The sequence below is a fragment of the Nomascus leucogenys genome, chromosome 4 (assembly GCF_006542625.1).
Source record: "Nomascus leucogenys isolate Asia chromosome 4, Asia_NLE_v1, whole genome shotgun sequence".
Classification (NCBI taxonomy): domain Eukaryota; kingdom Metazoa; phylum Chordata; class Mammalia; order Primates; family Hylobatidae; genus Nomascus; species Nomascus leucogenys.
Window position 1 is genome coordinate 148,381,911 of NC_044384.1, and position 16,518 is coordinate 148,398,428.

General features: G+C 47.6%; 2 protein-coding genes across 2 annotated transcripts in view; both read right to left on the reverse strand.

Moving 5' to 3' along the window:
• Positions 1-16,518, reverse strand: part of MYOM2 (myomesin 2) — a 175,667-nt gene that overhangs the window by 149,058 nt on the left and 10,091 nt on the right. The gene's annotated exons all lie outside the window — the stretch shown is intronic.
• The window catches only part of KBTBD11 (kelch repeat and BTB domain containing 11), a 33,584-nt gene that overhangs the window by 6,763 nt on the left and 10,303 nt on the right, over positions 1-16,518 (reverse strand). The window lies entirely within an intron of this gene.

Consider the following 16,518-nt stretch of genomic DNA (forward strand, 5'->3'; position numbering starts at 1 on the left):
GTTGTAAAGGGGTTGTGATTTCTCTCTGCTGGAGAGTTTGATGAATAGGACATGCAGAATTATTTAGGAATTTTTTAAAGTACCCTCTCGATATTCCTCTCCTGATTTTGAGGACTCAGCAGAGTCCAGTTCAAGCAATTGGCACCACCAAACATTAAGGCCTGACACGCATTGGTTGAACCATATGAAGTCGCTAGTTGTGTAGGTCAAAAGCAGTCGAGTATCAACAATTAACTGTTTTCAACATAAAAAGGGTAAGTAGCATCAAGAACTCCTTTTAGTGAGAAAGCATGACTGGATTGTGTGATTTTATTAATTTATTAACAGATCACAAGTTTTCTTTGAGTGTTTCCCAGTTAATTATTTCAAATTCGGTTACAACTATTTGTAGAAAGGCATTAGGATGCTTCTCTGGAATCAGCTTCAGCCAACAGCATGAATTCAGGACCCCAAATGGCGCCAACTCCTAAATCTCTTTAAACTCTTAGAATTACAACCCTGAAAAGCCTCAGAGAAGCAATTATCCAAACAGCCTAAATGCAGCAAAAGGAAAATCAAAGCGGAAAGACTGAATGAAGTATGTGGAAGGCAGATATGAGTGCCGGCAGATGCATTATAGAATACAATCAAATATCTTTCTTAAATTGGCAAACGCTTCACGGACACTCCCTAACATACTGGGAAGAAACTTAGAGTCTTAGAGTCCACATAAGCCAGCTTCATTCTGGCTTTCTAAAGAAAAGAATGTGGACAACACAACCGTCCAAAACAGGACCAGGCTTACCTTTATACAGAATTCGTGTTCAGCTCTCAAGTGAGATGGGTAAAATGATACTTAACCCCCAGCATCTTCTGATGTTCTACTTATTATGTGCAATAGCATTACCTGGTTACTATAAGTGCCCTGCTCTTCCTGTCACTCTGTCCCTGAAAAGGCTTTCGCAGTATTCTCAGAAATAAAAGTGTCTTCAAGTTGGAAACTCCAGACGTCTGACTCTCCCTGTCTCTTTCTCTCCCTCCCTCTGTCTGCCAGATATCTTTCACAATAAAATGTTGGCACACTCCCTATGTGCACAGAATTGTCATAAGATGCCTGGGGAATGTAATATTAAGAAGGTTTTTGAGAACCCTGAAGCTCTGATACCCGGGGTAGGTCACAGACAATAGCTGAGCAGGACACAAGGGTCCCTTGTGTTCACCCAGCCATGCCCACACTGACAGGTGCTCACCCCAGGCCCCCATCCTGCTGTCCAGTGGTGCCCAGTCCAGGGCCAGGGAAAGGACCACAATGTAAGGGTGACCCAAACTGGAAAAGCTGTGAAGCTGCATCAGTGAAGGGCACCAGCCCTGAAGACTGCAGAGTCTTTCCAGCCAGCTGAGTCATGCAAAGGAGACAGACAGCAAATCTAAAACAAACTTCTCTATCAGATCAGAAATACACATGAACCTCATGTCTGAAATAAAATCTGAGAACTGGCTGTCTCAGTAGGCTTATTCGTTTAACACTGCTTCTGTAAGGTACGGAAGACATAGCCCCTAGAAATCCAATGTAGTAAACTTTCTTCTTGGCCTAGAAAGGGGTCTCAGAGCTCCCTAGTTCTTTCTCTGGCTGGACTGTCCTGCAATGTACAGGAGCCTCCATCTTGAGAGTCACCTTCATTTTTTATTTTTTTTGAGATGGAGTCTCGCTCTATCGCCCAGGCTGGAGTGCGGTGGCGCAATCTCGGCTCACTGCAAGCTCCGCCTCCCGGGTTCACGCCATTCTCCTGCCTCAGCCTCTCCGAGTAGCTGGGACTACAGGTGCCCGCCACCATGCCCGGCTAATTTTTTGTATTTTTAGTAGAGGCGGGGTTTCACTGTGGTCTCGATCTCCTGACCTCGTGATCCGCCCGCCTCGGCCTCCCAAAGTGCTGGGATTACAAGCGTGAGCCACCGCGCCCGGCCGAGAGTCATCTTTATGTAATTAATCATTATAGACTGAAGGGAAGTCATGCAATCAGTCAAATGCATTTTAAAAGCTTAAATTTGGAACTCTGCCCTGCAAAGTCCTATGAAATCAGTTCAAAGCCTGAAAGAGTGTTTGATAAGTATACATTTTGTTATAACTACAGTTAAGCAAGAGAGGCATCTCCATCATGAAACAGACACACCAGAAAGCAGCCCCCAGCGCCCCCAGCAGCGAGGGACCTATCTCTGCTGTGCCAACAAGGAAGCTGTCTCGCTAGAGGCTGCGTAGCCCTCATCCCAAATGCTTGAGCTCTTCAGGATTTCCCATTTTTTGAATTTTGGAATACTTGCATTTATACTTACATTTCAACTCCCAAAACCCCAAATCTGAAAGGATCCAATGAGCATTATGTCAGCACTCAGAACAGTTCAGATTTTGGAGCATTTTCAGTTTCAAATTTGGGATGTTCAACTCACACCTGGGTTAGAACTGGTTCTTATTCCAGCTGGCCCCAGAAAGAATAAAACTCAATCATCTGCAAAGTCATGATTCAAGCGGTCTTTATGTTACTTTTCCAACACACACATTATTAAATTGTGTCCTTCTGAGGAGCCCTTTCCAGCAGAGGTGGTGGCTCTGTCGTATTCTGTCGTCGCCGCCGTCCCTCTGCGTGCCCTTTGGCTCACATTACAGAGCAAGGTGGCAGAGCCGGGGATGGTCTCAACATGGTACAGCGTCGCACTCTCACTGGGAGGAATCACGAGGCCTCTTAGATACCACTGCATTGAGATCACCTGCCACACAGCCAAAAGCAGGCCAGCAGGCCCCTGTCCACCACCATCATTGATGTTGTTTCTGACAGCTAAGATCTTCGGCTACGCTGTTGAGTGGCAGCAAGGCTGCATCGGGGCTCGGGAGCCCTCCGCCGCCCCCTCTAGGAGGCTCTGGGCAGCCCTTCCAGGAGTTGGTGTCACAGCACTAAGCATGCCTGTCCTGCCACGGGTCTCCCTGCGGAATGGACGTGGGGTCAGACACCACGTGGGAAATGAGGTTAAGCAGGAGGCCCTTTTCTGTCTCAAATGATGTTAAAAGAAACTCAACAGTGAGGTGTTTTTTTTTTTTTCCAGAATGACCCATTACTGAAATTTTTACCTTAAAATAGATGGAGAGAACGGCCTTTGGGTCTAGCAGTCCTCTGAGGCGTCAGCAACTGCGGTGACTGTTAGGGTCAGATTTTTTTGGATGGGAAGTCAGGGATTTCCAAAGGGATTCCTCCCACCACCACCATTTTGTGGTTGGCTCTAGAATCAGAATTCCACTAAGAGGCTCCCTGAGGAGCATCCATCCTTGTTACTGTGAAATTACTGAAACTCTCCCACCCCCCATCAGAGGGTTTGGAAGGATTTTTTCCCTGGGTGATCATCAACAAGGGTTTCCTGAGCTCACTTCTAGAGTCACAACCAGGCGACACAGAAAGTCAGCACTGCAGTTTCCATGGAAGGTATGGAAGGTATGGCGGGGGGGGGGGGGGCGCAGGGGAGACAGGGTGTGACCAGTTTCCTCCTTGCTGGTAATTAGGAAATAATTTCATAAGAACAAGGGCTAAATATAAATAGTATTAATTAAATGTAAATAATAAAATATATGTAGTATTTTCCCCCAGAAGATGTAAGTTTCTTCTGGGCCTTATAAATATCTAAACTTTTAAGTTTCTATACATTTCTTTACGATTAATACAAATTAAAAAATAAGATTTTGTATGATTTCCCCGTGTGGACATTATATATTTAATGTGGATGTTAGGATTTATTCAGAATTAAATATCATGCTCTATTTTAATAATACTGCTTGCTAAAAAGAGTCTTCCTTTCAAATCATTACAGTCAGCTTAATTTTTTTTTTTAAAGAATGCGTTAATTGACTTAGGGAGTTTATGTAAACTTCTGTGGTATCTTTTGCTTCTAAGTCCTTCAGCCGGGCCCAGTGGCTCAAGCCTGTAATCTCAGCACTTTGGGAGGCCGAGGCGGGTGGGTCACCTGCTTGTCAGGAGTTCAAGACCAGCTTGGCCAACATGGTGAAACCCCGTCTCTACTAAAAAAGTACAAAATTAGCCGGGCTTGGTGGCACAGGCCTGTAATCTCAGCTACTCAGGAAGCTGAGGCAGGAGAATCACCTGAATCCAGGGGGCAGAGGTTGCAGTGAGCCGAGATCACACCATTGCACTCCAGCCTGAGCAACAAGAGTGAAACCCTATCTCAAAAAAAAAAAAAAAATTCCTTCCAGCGTCTTACACGAATGGCCTGTGTCCCACCACACCCTGTTAGACCACAGCGTCCCTGGGAATAGCGCCTGGGTGGACCACGCCCACATGGCCTCCATCAGCACCAGAAAGATGCCATTCACACAAGTAGCCAATGAATCGCGAGGTTAAGAAAGAAAAGTCACAAGTCTAAGAAAAATTATAGCATCTTACAAACTTGTAGGGAATCTCAGGGTTTTTGTTTGTTTGTTTGAGACAGGGTCTTGCTCTGTCATCCAGGCTGGAGGACAGTCACACGATCATGGCTCACTGCAGCTTCAACTCCTGGGCTCAAGAGATCCTCCCACCTCAGCCTCCCACGTAGCTGCGACTACAGGGGTGCACCACCACAGCTGGCTGATTTTTGTATGTTTAGTAGAAACAGGATCTTGCTATATTGCCCAGAGTGGTCTTCAACTTCTGGGCTTAAGTGATCCACCTGCCTCTGCCTCCTAAATTTGCTGGGATTACAGATGTGAGCCACCACGCCTGGTCAGGATCTCTTTGATTCAATGTATTGATTCGCTTTCAACTATTGGTACAAATATTGCTTTTCAAGGTTATTTCCTCTCTAGGCCCAAATGAAAATAGGCCCACAGCTTCCGGGCAAGCAGGACCGAAGGTGGGTGAAGCAAGAAGGGAGTCGGTGCCGTCGCTGACATCGATGCCCCGTGGAGCTGGCCGTCCTCACACCCAGCCCTGATCCACATTTTCTCAGGACTCTTTAAGGCACAGGAAATAGTGTAAGGGGACCATGAGAATGTGCAGAATTACACAGCCTAAACCTAGCCAGGAGGAAACACCACTCAGGAAATAAATTTTCCTTGTAAAATGCAGCCCATATTTAACTTGGCAGTATGGCTACTAAAAGCAAGGTTCCGTGCTGTCCTGGGGAACGAGAAAAGTGGCTTCTGCTCTTAGTGTCTGCCTTCAGGATTCCTACAATGGTTCAAGCAACAAGATATTACATGGATAAAAGAAAACTAAAGCCAAGTGTAGGCAATATTTTCTGTGTAGTTTAGAAATGGGGAGGGTGTCTACTGAGCGGTGGAGTTTCTTGAGTAACTGAATGAATAAGTAAATGTTCCATAATATACCTAGCAACATGCATTAGAGTGTCCCTCCAGAGCACAATCTATACTCTTTTAGCTTTTTTTTTTTTTTTTTCTTGAGACAGAGTCTCACCCTTGTCCCCCAGGCTGTAGTGCAATGGCACAATCTCGGCTCACTGCAACCTCTGCCTCCTGGGTTCAAGCGATTCTCCTGCCTCAGCCTCCTGACTAGCTGGGATTATAGGCACCCGCCACCACGCCTGGCTAATTTTTGTATTTTTAGTAGAGACGGAGTTTTGCCATGTTGGTCAGGCTGGTCTCGAATTCCTGACCTCAAGTGATCCACCTACCTTGGCCTCCCAAAGTGCTGGGATTACAGGCGTCAGCCACCATGCCTGGCCTCTTTTAGCTTGTTTTTTATGAAGGGCATGCTGAGAGACCAGCTGGACTGCAGCCTGACCTGACAACACGTGAGTCCGAATGGACACAGAGCAGCAGGCGTCTATTTTGCCAGGCAGTGTTCTGGTGTGTGTTACATCGTATTAACACATGGCACCCGCAGGAGCCTTCTGGGAGAGAGGTGTTGTGATTACCCATTTATGTGATTTCATCAATATGCATTTTATAAGCCATGCAGTTTTAAGGGGCAGAGCCAGAAATGAGCCAAGCAACTGGCTCCACTGCCCATGCCATCAGCCACTGCGCCATGACGCCTCTTGAGTCATTCAGACTCCTGGCCCCGTCCGAGCTGACACCTGTCACAGCCACGCACGGGGCTGAGCAAAGCCTCCGGAATGTTCAGGCGGGTTGCCGGTTGCCCCTGCATCCTGTAGACAGAACCCAAGCAAGTCAGGGTGCTCTGCGCAGTTCTGAGCGTGACGCAGCAGGAGACGGGGCAGCACTGGGATCCTGGGGCAGGCCCGGCCCGGCTCCACCAGCTGTCCCCCACCTGCCCTCCTTGGGGTCATTTAGGGGAATAACAGTAGGCTGAATCTCCTAGCAGGATTTAATTGGAAGAAGTAAAATTATTGGGAATTTCCTGAAAAAGAGCTTTTATACAATAGATATTCTTCAAGTCCAAGCTCCGTAGGCCGGTAAATAAAGTATTGAGCAATCTGCTCCCAACTCACCCGCCCTCATGCCTCACTCCCCTCTGTCCTACTGCACGAACTCATGGAACTGCCTGTGGCTCCCCTGATAAACCATCTATGGGTGTGTGTGTGTGTGTGTGTGTGTGTGTGTAGGGGGTATTTGTGTATTCATATATTGATAGTGGAGCTTTTGCCTGTGCAATTCTCGCTGCCTAAGACAACCCCCATCCTGGTTTGAGGAGCAGAATTCTTGTTCATTCTTTAAGCTCAAGCTGCCATGGTGCATTCTCTAATAAGCCTTCCTCACTTCTGGTTTTAATTGCTCTACAGTCTGTGTTTGCAGAGAAAGTCCTATTTTAGCACCACATAGTATCATTACAGATAGGGAGGTGTTACGTGACATCCTTTTCCATGAAAACATAAAATTCACAAAAAGGAGGATTACCTTTCACTCTACCATTAGCACAGGCTGGACTCTGCAAGGGCAACTGGATGGATGGATGAACAGATGGATGGATGGATAGAGGGATGGGTGGGTGCGTGGGTGGATGGATGGATGGACGGATGGATGGATGGATGGATGGGTGGGTGGGTGGATGGATGGATGGACGGACGGATGGACAGATGGATGGATGGATGGATGGATGGGTGGGTGGATGGATGGATAGATGGATGGATAGAAAGATGGATGGATGGGTGGATGGATGGGTGGGTGGGTGGATGGATGGATGGATGGATAGATAGATGGGCGATTGGATGGATTGGATGGATGAATGGATGTTAGCCAGGGAAACTAAAACAATGGTAACTCTGAAAATACTCAGATGAAACCAAAGAGGCGGGCATGGTGGCTCATGACTATAATCCCAGCACTTCAGAAGGCTGAGGTGGGTGGATAACCTGAGGTCAGGAGTTCGAGGCCAGCCTGGGCAACATGGGGAGACCCTTTCCCTACTAAAAATACAGAAAAAAAAATTAGCTGAGAGTGGTGGCGTGCAGCATTGTAGTCCTAGCTACTCGGGAAGCTGGGGTCAGAGGATCACTTGAGCCTGGGAGAGGTCAAGGCTGCATTGAGTCAAGATCATGCCACTGCACTCCAGCCTTGGCAAAAGAATCAGACCATCTCTCAAAAATAATAACAATAACATAATAAAAGCAAGTTTTTAAACTACACAAAGAATGGCAGATTAAGATATTATCCACATGACAGCTCCAAGTAGGGGCTCACAAAAAAGGTTTTTAAAAAAATAAATAGGCCGGGCGCGGTGGCTCACGCTTCTAATCCCAGCACTTTGGGAGGCCGAGGCGGGCGGATCACGAGGTCAGGAGATCGAGACCATGGTGAAACTCCGTCTCTACTAAAAAAAAATACAAAAAATTAGCCGGGCGTGGTGGCGGGCGCCTGTAGTCCCAGCTACTTGGAGAGGCTGAGGCAGGAGAATGGCGTGAACCCAGGAGGCGGAGCTTGCAGTGAGCCAAGACTGCGCCACTGCACTCTAGCCTGGGCGACAGAGCGAGACTCCGTCTCAAAAAATAAATACATAAGTAAAAATTTAAAAATAAATAAATAAATAAATAAGAGATCAGTAGTTATATCTGGATGTTGGATTACAGCTAGGTTTTATTATCTCCTAAATAAAATGCTGAGTTTCAATATTTTCTAAAATAAATATATGCTGCTTTTATAATAAAAAAAAAGTTGTGGGTTTTAAATTACAGACCAACTTGAAAAAGTCTTAAGATACAGAAAGAAAAAACAGTATGAAAATAAGGATGGGGATTGGGACGATTTTTTTTTTTTTACACTTTATACATTTTTTTAAAATCCATATGAACAGGCATGATTTTAAACTCATATTCCTAAACTATGGGGAGCATTTCCAACCTTGGGAAATCTCTCCAGGTACCTACACCTCCAGCCAGTGTTTCCCACCCCACCCCCGCTTCCAATTTAAGAAAAAGCCTCCACCGAGCTCACTCCTCTCTCCTGGCATCCGTCTGGCCCTTCCTCCCCTGCCTGTTCCTCCTCTCTGAGTGTATCTGGGGGACGCGTGGGTCACGTGGAGGAATTAACATTTGTGTTTTTGTACTGTGTGCAGGAACTGTGCAGGTGACATCAGTTACCACACAGTCTCCAAACACCCCAGGAGGCAGGCAGCACTGCCACGTCTTACAGTTGAGAAAACCCAGGCTCAGGGAAGAGGAAACTCACCCGTGCTCCCCTTCGGGCAGCGACAAAGCCCGGCAGGAACCTGCCCCTCTTCCTGGTGGAATGAACAGGTGGGGCCAGAGTCCAGGAGTGCATGTTCTGCGTGACAACGGGTGCTGCTCAGGCACCTCTCAGAAGACGGAGGGTGGGCTTGAAAGTTAGACGTTCCTCAACTAAAGGCCCTTGGGGAGATGATCTCCTGTCTCTGGCACTTCCTCGTGCATGACGCCCGCCTCACTGTGTGTCTACGAGGATGAAATAAGCACGCGTTGGCAAAGCTCCAGGAAGGTCAATGTGTTTCTGAAGCTTTCCCTTTGGTGTCGGACACACCCAGGCCGGAGTCTCTTCCCTGTAACTTACTCCCACCAAGAGGCCAGGCAATTTGCTCAATTCAGTGATCTCGTCCTAAAACGAGAAGGCCCACTCACCGGTGGGCGCCTTCTCTGCCACTCCATCACTGGGTTCCCTTAGGGCAGTGCAGGACCCCCAGGAAGCAGGCCTCGGGGTCCTGCCTGGGCTGGTCACAACTCATTGCCCACAAGATACCCTGAGCTCCCCTGACCTGATGTGGGGAGAGCAAAGCCTCTGGTGATGCACGGGCCTCTGGGCTGATGCAGGAGCAAGGGCCCTGCCCTCATGGATCACAGAGCTGGAATCGAGGGAAAGCTCATTATCTCCAGCAGAAGAAAAGAAACAATGCACACAGCAGAAAACTTAAAAATGGGAAGAGGACAGGAGAGTGAGACCCCTGAAGCGAGTGGTGCTGAAGGACAGCTTCTGGGGGCTTCTGACGTAAGTGCGATAATAAATGCCACTTCTGGCTTAGACTACCATGCGGGGATTCCTGTCCTTGGAAACTGTAATCCTTGTACCTAAAAGCAAAGGCCTACTTCACCAGGCGGTCCTGGAGTTCAATGGGGTGTTTGTAAAGAGCACGGTGCAGCCGCTGCCCTAGCAAGCCTTCCCACATGCAGCTGGGAGTGCCTCCCAAAGACAAGGTCATTCCCAAACTACAGAGGTCCCCCAGCAGGACAAGAAGAGGGTCCCAAGGCCCGGCAGCACCTACCCAGATAGGGCGCCAAGGCCCAGTATCTATCCGGACAGGGCGCCAAGGCCCAGCATCTACCCGGACAGGGCGCCAAGGCCCCAGCTATCGTCAGGCCCCAGCATCTATCCGGACAGGGCGCCAAGGCCCAGCATCTATCCGGACAGGGCGCCAAGGGCCCGGCAGCATCTACCCGGACAGGGCACCAAGGCCCGCCCCCCCCGGCCCCCCCCCCCCCCAGGCCCAGCATCTACCCGGACAGGGCACCAAGGCCCGGCAGCATCTACCCGACAGGGCACCAAGGCCCGCAGCATCTACCCGGACAGGGCGCCAAGGCCCCACCGACACCCGGACAGGGCCCAAGGCCCAGCATCTACCCGGACAGGGGCACCAAGGCCCGGCACCATCTACCCGGACAGGGCGCCAAGGCCCGGCAGCATCTACCCGGACAGGGCGCCAAGGCCCGGCAGCATCTACCCGGACAGGGCGCCAAGGCCCAGCAGCATCTACCCGGACAGGGCACCAAGGCCCGCACATCTACCCGGACAGGGCCCAAGCCCGGCAGCATCTACCCGGACAGGGCGCCAAGGCCCGCAGCATCTACCCGGACAGGGCGCCAAGGCCCAGCATCTACCCGGACAGGGCGCCAAGGCCCAGCATCTACCCGGACAGGCTGCCGGCATCTTCCCTGCAACTGTCCCATTTCAGTCTCACAGCTCACACACTTGAGACAGGGAGATCTACCAGCGTCTTCACTCCATAAATGAAAAAATGCTCAATGCACAGAAATACTAAGTTTCTAGTCTCAGAAGACTGAACAAAATTAGCAGCTGACCAACACCAAAGTTCAATATTCTCCTCTCTTCCTCTGTCTCTGGAGCCTTCAACAAGGGGCCTCAAAAAAAACAAACAAACAAACAAAAAAAACCTGAGACGTTGTTATCTGTTCCCTAGTGAGCTGGCCCTCACAAATTAGCAAGGATCCATCCCTGCTGGTCACAGGTTTAAAAGCTTTGGTCAGAGCCATGGATTCCAGCCCCTGTGGTCTCACCCCATGAGGATGCCTGCTTCCGACTCTGCGGTCAGGTTCGCAGCCAGACGCAAGGGAGGTGAGGGAGCACTTGTGTGTCCGGACCCTTAACCACTGCCTGCTGTGAGCTCTTCAGTGAGGCGATGCGTCGTGCAGACAGGGGACACCTCAGCTGTGAAACTTGTTGCATGGATTTCCTGATCTGCTTCCTGTATCTGATTAATGGATTTTTTAAAAAATGCAGGCATCTGAGATCCATGCGGTATGGAGCTTAGTGACTCGTCATTCCTTCATTGCTGACATGATGATACACCTGCGTGGACCATACTTGAAAGTAGATGAGGAATGAGATGTCCTTGCACAGAAGTGTGCAGTCAACTTGGTCCAAAACAAGATTGGACAGGGAGCCGCTGGCGCCTGTCCTCGCTCTAGTTGTAACACAGCCTGTGCTCACTGGAATCGCAGATGTGGAAGTACTGAAAGAAAACTGGATGAAAATAAATCAGTGTATTCATTCAAAAGAGCCTTTGAGTCAGAGGAGTACAAATCTTACTCTAGGTTTCTGTGAGTGTCCTTGGGGTGGAAACTGAGAATACGTTGAAATAGGAAGCATCTGCCCTTCCCTGTGGCTCCGATTCAAGAATTACTGATTAAGCCAAACATAAAGCGTCAATACCAAGGTCGCACCAGAGCACCAAGGCTCTGGAGAGAGGCACCGGCTGAAAGACTCTCCTGAGATGTCCAGCTCTGAAACCCAACTCTGAGCAATGTTTGGGTCAGCTTGACTCTTTTAAAATAAATCCGTTTCATTTTAAAACTGAAATCAAAGTTGAGTGTCCTACCAAGGATGCTCAGCTGGAATCACAAGCGAGAGATTCCTAGGCTGAGTAAATCCCACAATTGCTCACAACTGTTCAATCTGTTAAATTCACAGTGATATCTCAATACTGATAATTAGCAATATTCATTTGCTCATTTATTTAGCAGATATATATGTATTTAGCAGATATATACGAAGTATTCACAACGTGCCAGACAGTGTGCCAGCTACTAAAATGGTAGCAAGGAATGAGACAGACTTGGTCCCAGCCCCACGGGGCTCAAGCCTCAGTGCAGAAGGCAAGCATTGAGCCACTGCACGCGTTTGAATGGGGTCAGGAAACAGGACAAAGGCTTGAAGACACTAGCAAGAAGACTCTAGGAGGGGCTAATATCCAGAATCTACAAAGAACTCAAACAAATTTACAAGAAAAAAACAACCCCATCAAAAAGTGGGCAAAGGATATGAACAGATACTTCTCAAAAGAAGACATTTATGCAGCCAACAGACACATGAAAAATGCTCATCATCGCTGGTCATCAGAGAAATGCAAATCAAAACCACAATGAGATACCATCTCAGGCCAGTTAGAATGGCGATCATTAAAAGGTCAGGAAACAACAGATGCTGGAGAGGATGTGGAGAAATAGGAACGCTTTTACACTGTTGGTGGGAGGGTAAATTCATTCAACCATTGTGGAAGACAGTGTGGCGATTCCTCAAGGATCTAGAACTAGAAATACCATTTGACCCAGCCATCCCATTACTGGGTATATACCCAAAGGATTATAAATCATGCTGCTATAAAGACACATGCACACGTATGTTTATTGCGGCACTATTCACAATAGCAAAGACTTGGAACCAACCCAATGACCATCAATGATAGACTGGATTAAGAAAATGTGGCACATACACACCATGGAATACTATGCAGCCATAAAAAATGATGAGTTCATGTCCTTTGTAGGGAGATGGATGAAGCTGGAAACCATCATTCTGACCAAACTATCGCAAGGACAAAAAACCAAACACCGCATGTTCTCACTCAGAGGTGGGAACTGAACAATGAAATCACTTGGACACAGGGCGTGGAACATCACACACCAGGGCCTGTCGCGGGGTGGGGTGCTGGTGGAGGGATAGCATTCGGAGAAATACCTAATGTAAATTATGAGTTAATGGGTGCAGCAAACCAACATGGCACATGTATACCTATGTATCAAAACTGCACGTTGTGCACATGTACCTTAGAACTTAAAGTATAATAATAATAATAATAATAATAATAATAATAATAAAGAAGACTCCAAGAAATAAGGACAGATGAACATGGTTCTACTGTGGTGACAGGTGCATCCTCCCAGAATGTGAAAGTTATGCTGCAGCATGAGAGAGGAGCAGGAGAGCAGCCAGGGGAGTCCTCGAGGTAGAGACAAGCTTGACGCGTTCTAGAGACCGAGGGTGGCCAGAGCGCACGGAGTGCTCGGGGTGTGGTGGGGCCAGCACAGGGGCCCAGCCACCTTGACCACAAGGGGATCTGCTGACGGCGTTTAAAGAAAGGAAGCAGTGACAGGAACAGTAATATGATCAGTCTTGGGTTTCAGAAAGATTGCTTTGTGTCCTTTTCTACAAAAAAGGATTGATTCAGCTACTCCTAGATGGGTTTTGTGTCACGCTAACACTGTCCAAATAAATGACCTACATCTGCATGCCTCAATGTGAGTCAATTTCATAAACAAAATTTTGCATGTCTGAAGGTTTGCAGTTGCAGAAAGATACTGGATGATTCTATTTGCATATATTTTAAACCTTAAAAAACACCTATGTCTTTTATGGAAGTGTAAAAACAGAGAAAGGAAGGACAGGCATGGATTCTTGTGTATTGATCACTTCTGAAGAGGAGGCCAGGGACGGGACCACAGGGCTTCCAGTGTCTGTCTGTTCACAAGATAGACTGTATCATTCAGGTTCCTTCTTTGTCTGTGTGTGTGGTTTTTTTTTTTTTTGAGAGATATGGTCTCACTATGTTGCCCAGGCTGTCTTCAACTCCTGGGCTCCACTGGTCCTCCTGCATCAGCCTCCCGAAATGCTGAGATTACAGGAGTGAGGCACCACGCCTGGCCTCATCTGGTTTATTACAAACAAAAAATATTTGAAGCCTAAGTGGCAAACTGACAACGTATGAAATCTTAGTGGGATCCAGGAGTGTTTCTTTGTATTGCATTATGGTGTTTGAAATATTTTACAATTTACAATTTAAAATGTAATGCCATATGTTTAAATAACTACCATTATTTATCAATTAAGTAACCTGGCCTGCTAAGAAAAATGAATGCAAACCACACAAGCTAAAACACACCTAAGTAAAGTTAATCACCAGGTAAGAATTCTTCATGCCTGGGCCGCTGAGTAACTTACTCACTTACTAAAAGTTCCAGCCAAGTGGAAATATGGGAATCTAAATAAAAACTCGTGTTTTGTCCTTTTTAAAGTTCTGAGCTGTTGGTTTAATAAAACAGAGACTTGTCCAAGATCACAAACAAGTTATGGCAGAGTTGGATATAGAACAGATTCCCAAACTCTGCCTTTTCTAATAATCTCATGGGTTTATTTGCATCGTTGGTATAAACTGAAAGGAGGGCAGAAACCCGTCTCCCACTTCTTTTTCGTGTTTTGTTTCAGTTAATATTTGACAGAGTTCCAATTCTGCTGCACCTGCATCATCAAAACTGTCAGCACGATTCTCAAAAGTAGGATGTTATTCAGCTTGTACTTCCTACTCAGACTTTGCGATGGCGGAACAATGACCATTCGCTGCTTTAGATCCAGGGAAAATTCCTGAGACCCCCAAAGGCAAGCACACCGTGGCCAACCCCAAACCAGCCAGGTGACTGAGTGCAAAGGGAAGGAAGGTTGCTGACATGAGAATTGATTTGTCATTGTTACTGATACTTTAGCTACTATTTTTGATGCAGAAATCAAGACTTGTGATATGTCAAACAAGAGTGCAGTAATGTGAGCAGGAAGAGACGGTTTCATATCCAGATGGTCCTGCAATTGCCAGGCGGGAGTGTGGATGCAAAACCGATGTGTCTATAATTATACCTTGAGCCTGAATGGGAACAACCTGATGTTATCATTTGTTCTTTACAAACTCTTTTAACGTCTGACTAAATATGATTTATAGAGGAAGGCTGTCAACGTACTGGTTTTTATTTCACTGTTTGTTAGAGACAAGGCCTCACTCTGTCACCCAGGCTGGATTGCAGGGCTGCGATCACGGCTCATCCCAAAGTGCTGGGATTCACAGGCATGAGCCAATGCACCTGGCCAACATATTTTTATTTCATTTTTTTTCTCTAAAATGCAGGTTTGAAGTTAACACCTGTAGCGTGTTCGGGGTGAGAAGAAAGAACAGTTCAGTCTCACAAAGGTGATTATTTAGGAAAACAAGGATCCCACCTTGGCAAACGCCGCGTGGCACCCAGGCTGGAACCTGAGCAGGCTGCCGTGTGTGGCTTGCTGGGCGCCAGGTGCCAGGACAGACCCTGTTATGGAAGAGCATCTCCCCTGGAGACCGTCCAGTGTTCGAAATTCCCGAGGGGGAACCCCTAAGCGCGTGAGACAGTTTCAGAGGAATAAAGCCAGGTGGCCCAGGAGTCGGCCAGGTCAGGCAGGCTGCCTCTCTGCAGAGAAGCAAAGCACACCCTGATCTTTGCTCCGATGAGCTCCTGACAGCTCGCCCTCACCAAGGTCTGTGTGGGCTCCACCAGTGGACACCTCACGAGGTGCTCTCCTGTAAAAGCTCTGCCTTCTCCTGCCAGGTCACCTGCATTTGGCCATCGGCCGCCCTCTTTGGGGGTCTCCAGTGAGCCGCCTCCCACTCCGGCTGTCGGCAACAGGAGTTCCTACAGAAGGGTTTCTGATTATGTACAGGGGATTCCAAGGACCCAGGGCATACTGTGGATGCCCCTTAGAGCATGAGAATGCGATACCTGATCAAACTGCCACACCATTGCACCCTGATTCAAAAGCATATGACCTTCTAATTGCAGCGACTCAGGCCATGAAACACCCTTATGTTGGGCTTTGCAAACAGAGACCCTTTCAGATAACAGCCGAGAAGGCCAAACAGCAGCAACATGTCCTGAAACGTACATGGCCTTAAAGTGGGGTTTCATTTCCAATGATCGGCTGCCACTTTGGCTTAATGATATGAGATTTTATTGCAGGAGATGCCACTAAACTAATCAGTTTGTTTCAAAAGTCTGCCACATCTGCCCAAATGCTATGACTTCCTGCTCCTGCAGGAATTCAAGTTTTGAGTGCCTATCATATGTGTGTTTTTTAGGGGCCACTCACCTAGCTGTTCATGTGTGACTTTTCATTCATTTTTACAAATTTTTTTTAGAGACGGGGCCAGGCATGGAGGCTCATGCCTGTAATCCCAACACTTTGGGAGGCCCAGGCACGGGGATCACAAGGTCAGGAGGTTGAGACCATCCTGGCTAACACGGTGAAACCCCGTCTCTACTAAAAATACAAAAAATTAGCCAGGTGTCATGGCGGCTGCCTGTCGTCCCAGCTACTTGGGAGGCTGAGGCAGGAGAATGGCATGAACCCGGGAGGCAGAGCTTGCAGTGAGCCGAGATCGTGCCACTGCACTCCAGCCTGGGCGACAGAGCAAGACTCCGTCTCAAAAAAAAAAAAAAAAAAAAAAAAAAAATTTTTAGAGATGGGGGTCTCACTATGTTGCCCAGGCTGGTTTTGAACTCCTGGGCTCAAGTGATCCTCCCACCTCGGCTTCCCAAAGTGTTTGGATTACTGTGCCTGGCCCATGTGTGACTCTTTTTTTATTTGTTTTAACTTTTTTGAGACGGTCGCTCTTGTTGCCCAGGCAATGGCACGATCTTGGCTCACTGCAACCTCTGCTACCCAGGTTCAAGCAATTCTCCTGCTTCAGCCTCCTGAGTAGCTGGGACTAAAGGTGCCAGCCACCACGCCCAGCTAATTTTTGTATT